We start from the raw sequence: 7,771 nt of genomic DNA on the forward strand, positions 1-7,771 counted from the left end.
AGGGCGTTACAAAAAGGTACGGCCAAACTTTCAGGAAACATTGCTCACACACAAATAAAGAAGAGATGTTATGTGGACATGTGTCCGGAAACGCTTAAATTCCATGTTAGAGCTCATTTTAGTTTCGTCAGTATGTACTGTACTTCCTCGATTCACCGCCAGTTGGCCCAATTGAAGGAAGGTAATGTTGACTTCGGTGCTTGTGTTGACATGCGACTCATTGCTCTACAGTACTAGCATCAAGCACATCAGTACGTAGCATCAACAGGTTAGTGCTCATCAAGAACGTGGTTTTGCAGTCAGTGCAATGTTTACAAGTGCGGGGTTGGCAGATGCCCATTTGATATATGGATTAGCACGGGGCAATAGCCGTGGCGCGGTACGTCTGTATCGAGACAGATTTCCAGAACGAAGGTGTCCCGACAGGAAGACGTTCGAAGCAATTGATCGGCGTCTTACGAAGCACGGAACATTCCAGCCTATGACTCGCGTCTGGGGAAGACCTAGAACGCCGAAGACACCTGCAACGGACGAGGCAATTCTTCCTGCAGTTGACGATAACCCTAATGTCAGCGTCAGAGAAGTTGCTGCTGTACAAGGTAACGTTGACCACGTCACTGTATGGAGGGTGCTACGGGAGAACCAGTTGTTTCCGTACCATGTACAGCTTGTGGAGGCACTATCAGCAGCTGATTGGCCTCCACGGGTACACTTCTGCGAATGGTTCATCCAACAATGTGTCAATCCTCATTTCAGTGCAAATGATCTCTTTACGGATGAGGCTTCATTCCAACGTGATCAAATTGTAAATTTTCACAATCAACATGTGTGGGCTGCCGAGAATCCGCTCGCAATTGTGCAATCACGCCATCAACACAGATTTTCTGTGAACGTTTGGGCAGGTATTGTTGGTGATGTCTTGATTGGGCTCCATGTTCTTCCACCTACGCTCAGTGGAGCACGTTATCATGATTTCATACGGGATACTCTACCTGTGCTGCTAGAACATGGCCGGCTGGGGTGGCCAAGCGGTTCTAGGCGCTACAGTCTGGACCCGCGCGACCGCTACGGTCGCAGGCTTGAATCCTGCCTCGGGCATGGATGTGTGTGATGTCCTTAGGTTAGTTAGATTTAAGTAGTTCTAAGTTCTAGGGGACTGATGACCTCAGAAGTAAGTCCCATAGTGCTCAAAGCCATTTGAACCATTTTTTTGCTAGAACATGTGCCTTTACAAGTACGACACAACATGTGGTTCATGCACGATGGAGCTCCTGCACATTTCAGTCGAAGTGTTCGTACGCTTGTTGGCGATGTCTTCATTGGGCCCCATGTTCTTCCACCTACGCTCAATGGAGCACGTTATCATGATTTCGTACGGGATACTCTACCTGTGCTGCTAGAACATGTGCCTTTACAAGTACGACACAACATGTGGTTCATGCACGGTGGAGCCCTGCACATTTCTACATCTACATCCATACACCGCAAGCCACCTGACGGTGTGTGGCGGAGTGTTCGTACGCTTCTCAACAACAGATTCGGTGACCGATGGATTGGTAGAGGCGGACCAATTCTATGGCCTGCACGCTCTCCTGACCTCAACCCTCTTGACTTTCATTAAGGGGGCATTTGAAAGCTCTTGTCTACGCAACCCCGATACCAAATGTAGAGACTCTTCGTGCTCGTATTGTGGACGGCTGTGATACAATACGCCATTCTCCAGGGCTGCATCAGTGCATCATGCGACGGAGGGTGGATGCATGTATCCTCGCTAACGGAGGACATTTTAAACATTTCCTGTAACAAAGTGTTTGTAGTCACGCTGGTACGTTCTGTTGCTGTGTGTTTCCATTCCATGATTAATGTGATTTAAAGAGAAGTAATAAAATGAGCTCTAACATGGAAAGAAAGAGTTTCCGGACACATGTCCACGTAACACATTTTCTTTCTTTGTGTGTGAGAAATGTTTCCTGAAAGTTTGGCCGTACCTTTTTGTAACAGCCTGTATAATGACTTGGTCCGTAGTTAGGGAACGTAGGATTGAATGTAAAAGATGTGGGGAAGCCCCGCAGCTATAAAAGTACCAGGGCGGAGTGGGAAACGTGTGGTTGGCGCTCAAGTGGCAACTCGTCCCTCGTGATGGGTAAGGAGTCTTGGCTGAGCACTGCTGTTGTCAACATCTTATTAACATTAGCGTATCATTTTCTTGGAATTTTGAGACAAGGAAGAGCTTCAACGTTCATCGGCCTCGAATGCTGCCTTTGGCGATATTATTGTCATGGTATGGTAAAAATATAATGCCGATGCCAAGAAGTTCTGTAACAGGGCGAGGCCGACACTACCGCCATGACTGCTTCGCCTCCATGTTAACAGTTACTGCAAATCACGCCACCAGTGCCACCAGCCTTCCACTAAAATGTTTATATTTGGAACTCTCTAAATGGACCAGGTACTTGTGAAATTTGGTGGATTTAAATAATAATCTTGGTGTTGTTGCATCTGTGTGTGTCACACCTTGGTGTTGTTACATCTGTGATTATCACAAGTTACAGCAGGCCGAAGTGGCCGTGCGGTTAAAGGCGCTGCAGTCTGGAACCGCAAGACCGCTACGGTCGCAGGTTCGAATCCTGCCTCGGGCATGGATGTTTGTGATGTCCTTAGGTTAGTTAGGTTTAACTAGTTCTAAGTTCTAGGGGACTAATGACCTCAGCAGTTGACTCCCATAGTGCTCAGAGCCATCACAAGTTACAAACCTGGACAGGAATCCTATCCTAGTGAATTTAGCTCTGAGTGTCCTAATTTATTATGGAAAGACTTATTCGACAGGTGTAAAAATAATTATGATTGCTTTCTAATGGTGGATCTACAGTGTTAAAAGTTCAGTTTTAAATCAGTCTGCAGTGATTTTCTCAAACAATTTGCCTTACTTGAAAGCTCCCTGAAAATAGTAAATTTAATCTGATATGAAAAACATTGTTAATTGTTGCATTTATGCACTTTGATCAGAATTACGAAACTTTAATCTGTGTTCATTTCATGAGAAAGTGGTTGACTTTGAATTTAATGTTGTGTTGGTGTTTACACAGCCAATTATATTTTAAGAAGGTTAAAAGACTACTTATCAAAGCACATTTGTTTTTTAAAGAGTTATAGATTGTTGAGCTCTACTTAATTAATAATTATTGATAAGAATACTTGCCATTTATCATACATACTGGTGTGGTTTTGTTAGAGAGTATGGTTTTTCAAACCATGAAAGTTTAAGGGCTCTCATGTACTAGGCTAGTTAGTTAACGAAGCAAAGCAAAGGCTCCTTCAGAGACAGTGTAGCTAGATTTGTATTCTGTTTAATTGCTTCAAAGCGAGTTTAAAAAAGGAATATTTACTGTGTTAGCTATTCTAATGGAAGTTGGTTAATGCACAGGCATAGAGACCCTGTACTAAGCAATGGCGTTATAGAGTATGATTATTAACAGACCCCCTGATATAAATCAGAATCATTTCATGCTCTTCCCTATTCAGTATTGCTACTAGTTTCATGTTTATTGGTGACTGCTTCCATAAACTGTTGCATCTGTTTCATTTAAGGTACGTTTTCTTGAGCGGGATATATTACTATTTTTTTGTCTGACTTCCAAGTTAGTACTACATTTATCTGAAAGGTTAGATTGCTGTGTTGGAGTTTGAACGGATATAAATAAAGAGATTAGTGTGTGTGTGTGTGTGTGTGTCAAGGAAGGTTAGGTTAGCCTTAGTACTTCCTTCTGCTTTATTATATTGCTTGACACAAGATTGACTAAGTAAGCTGGCGACCGACAGTAATATGTAATGTTACAGAATGAAAGTTTGGAAGGTAGGAGACGAGGTGATGGCGGAATTAAAACTGTGAGGACGGGTCGTGTGTTGTGCTTGGGTAGCCCAGTATGTAGGCACAACAGTTCCCTTAGGCCTTTCTTTTTCTTTGCAGGTCTTAGTCAAGTTTTTTGCGTCTTCGTTAAATATTTTTGTAGCGTCTTCAGGTTTGATAAACATTATAACAGTGGGATGAGCAACTAAATTTGTGTGATGAAACCGCAAATATCAGCATTGAACTCTTAATTTTGCATACAAATACTGAAGTCAATCCTTAAACGATGTTCATAGTGTTACAGGTTACTTGCTGTTAATTCAATTTGTGTGTTTTGCTTCTTTTCAAGTGCGCGAAAGGCAAATTGTTCGAGTCTCGGCCCGGCACACAGTTTTAGTTTGCCAGGAAGTTTTATGTAATGTTATAACTTGATTTTGTGCTGGGAGAACGTCTGTTACTGACCCATTTGTTTACTGATGGTTGTACTCTGCTGGAGTGTTTCGGAAACAAATCCCAGTTTGATTGTCTGTTTCCATTAGGTTATCTCTCCGTTATAACTTCTCAAAACTTCCTCGAAGAGGTATGACGTTAGCATCGATTGTCGTTTAACACGACCGGCGCTACCGTTATATAGGGATATGAGTTTAAATCCGTAACCATAAAATTTGATTGATCTAAAACAAAAACAAAAAATCGCATTGTTTTGGTTTTATGTGAATACAAAACAAGACATGTAATATTTTTTGTTCTGTATCTATGTGAAATTCAAGCAATTTAATTTTCTGTTTTTTTTGTCTAAAGAAATGAGGGAATATGTGTGATAAATATTAAACTACACATTTTATACAGACATTAGTTAAAATCTTTGAACTATAGACAGTATTTAAATACAAATAAAGAAGGTACGTATCAGCAAGTATTATACATTGATGCAATCATAGATTAAAAGTATATGAATATAGAGAGCAAACCAGTATGGTACATGGACAAGAGCCGTACAACCGTACAGTCTCAGAGTGAGACCAATGCTTATTGGCTGCTGCTACTTCAGAAAGTGCATAATGGAACTTGATTACGTCAGGGTTTTGTTATTGATGTTTATTCATTGCCTAAATTTTCAAAAATTTTAGTTTTCTGAGTTTATTTGATCTATGGAGAACATCATATTTAACGTTATAAGAATGACTTTTATTCAGAGCATCTCTGTTTCCTTTTCAGTCAGTCTGGTAGTTACAGCCCTATATGACTGACTGACGTATACTTTGCCACATATACAGTAGAAAACTCTATAAATTCCACTCTGTTCTAAAAGTGAAGTTTTTCCTTTACTGTTGAGCAGAATGTCGGAAATAGTATTCTTGAAATGAAAATATGTTGCATACTTCTTATAGTTTAATTTTCTGGCAGGTGCACATATAACTCGAGGACCCATTTGTTGTTGACACTGGTACATTTTGAAGAGAATGCTGTTATTTTCTGCTCTTTCCTTTCAGTACATTAACAGTCAGGTTAAGGCTACAACCATTACTGTAAGCATTTCGTTCAGTTATATGTCATTAAATTTGAAAATCAATTTTCGTTTTAGTATAGACGTAAGGGGACATGTCACAAAATAATTATTATTATGGGGCATAAAGACCATGAATTTCGGTATTTAATATGTCTATATTCCTCCAAGTAGTAAAGGAAGATTCATAAACGTTACTCACGTTATTACATAACACTAACCCGCATGTACGTTACCCTTAGGGTGGCTAGGATGTAACACAATTATGTATAACCTATTTCAACCTCATGTAATCTGTCTTACCCAAATGCTCTGAGAATAATTTACATTTATGAAATCTATCAGAGTTCATTAGACATATTCATCAAATGACCATAATACCTTCACTGTGCGATAACAACGTTGAAGTCAGAGATGAAAGTATCCGCCTCCGGTAGCTGAGTGGTCAGTGCGACAGACTGTCAATCCTAAGGGACCGGGTACGATTCCCGGCTGGGTCGGAGATTTTCTCCGCTCAGGGACTGGGTATTGCGTTGTCCTAATCATCATCATTTCATCCTCATCGACGCGCAAGTCGCCGAAGTGGCGTCAAATATAAAGACTTGCACCCGGCGAACGGTCTACCCGACGGGAGGCCCAGTCACACGACTGATGAAAGTGCCACTAAAGCAGAGTTATTAAACACGATTTTCCGAAACCCCTTCACTAAAGAAGAGGAAGTAAATATTACTGAATTCCAATCAAGAACAACTGCCAAGATGAGAAACATAGAAATAGATAGAAGCTTAAATCACATAATAAAAGCAAGGCTTCCGGCCCAGATTGTATACCAGTCAGGTTCCTCTCAGAGTATGCTGATACAATAGCTCCATATTTAGCAGTTATATACAACCGCTCGCTCACAGAAAGATCCGTACCTAAAGACTGGAAAATTACTCGTCACACCAATACCCAGAAAGGGGAGTAGCAGTAATCCCTTGAATTACAGGCCCATTTCCGCAACGTCGATTTACAGTAGAGTTTTGGAAAATACACTGTATTCGAACATTATGAAATACCTCGAATAAAACGATTTATTGGCACGTAGTCAGCACGGATTCAGAAAATATCGTTCTTGCGAAACACAACTAGCTCTTTATACTGATGATGTAATGAGTGCTATCGACAGGGGATGTCAAATTGAATCCACATTTTTAGATTTCCAGAAGGCGTTTGACACAGTTACTCAGAAGCTTATTCTAAACAAACTGCGTGCCTATCGATTATCGCCTCAGGTGTGCAACTGGATTCGTGATTTCCTGTCAGAAAGGTGGTATTCGACGAAAGTCATCGAGTAGAACAAAAATAATATACGGCGTTCTCCCAGGAAGTGTTATAGGCCCTCTATTGTTCCTGATCCATATTAACGTTGTATGAGACAATCTGAGTAGCCGTCATAGATTGTTTGCAGATGATGCTGTCATTTACCGTCTTGTAAAGTCATCATGTAGGGAAGCAGCCTACTCACGCTGTAGTAAATTCACATCAGTTTCCATTGTGTGCCAGCCAGTCTGCTGTAACTAGCTCTGACGTCATAAATGTTGCGCAATACCTTAAAAGTCAAACAAATGACCTAAAACTTTTCTAGCATGTCAGGAATAATACTAAATTAATGTGTGTTAAATATCAGTTCGATAACTTCAGCCATTTTCGAAATTTGGACGTTTTTGTGAAAAAATCATTGGCGCAACAGAAAAGAGCTAGAGACTTCAAAATTTATATTTAGATTCATCTTTCATAATGATTTAATAAAAATAGTACTTTGGATTTCACAAATTAAGACTTTAGTGGAAATTCATGATTTTCTGGTTTTCGTCTCAAAACTGAAGGAAGCAAGATAGATTAAGTAGGTTAATAAATAAGGCTAGGATGTTTAGATTTAAATAGGTTGGAGGTCCGCTATGACTATGAAGATGTGTAAAGTTTCTTTTGAATACCTATAAAATTATAGCGATAGCGGATCTCAAAAGGGCCAGTTCAGAGCTCATCTACTGCGTGCAGTGTAATTTAATTAATTCTCTCGCCCAAAATATTTAACTTAGCCACGTCAAAATTTTATTATCAATACTTACCTGCGTGCTGAATGCACGTTTAAATTAAGAGCTTCTTCGGCCATCAGCAAAAGAAGCTATAAATTATTATGTAACTTGAAGTGGTGCGTTACTAGCCCAGCGGCTAGTCGGGAGAGCCGAAAAGATCAGGCGTTCCCTTAGCCGTCCGCACCGCGGCTTTATATATAAGAACGCTGCGTGAGGAAGCAAGGCCCCAGTTCTCTCCAGACGCTGAATGACACGCCATCTGTGTCGGGAGCCGCGTCGCATCAGTGTCACTGCTACAAACAGCCTCGGGTGCCGTATTAAGTTACTAGAGATACGCAG

The sequence above is a fragment of the Schistocerca piceifrons genome, chromosome 3 (assembly GCF_021461385.2).
Source record: "Schistocerca piceifrons isolate TAMUIC-IGC-003096 chromosome 3, iqSchPice1.1, whole genome shotgun sequence".
Classification (NCBI taxonomy): Eukaryota; Metazoa; Arthropoda; class Insecta; order Orthoptera; family Acrididae; genus Schistocerca; species Schistocerca piceifrons.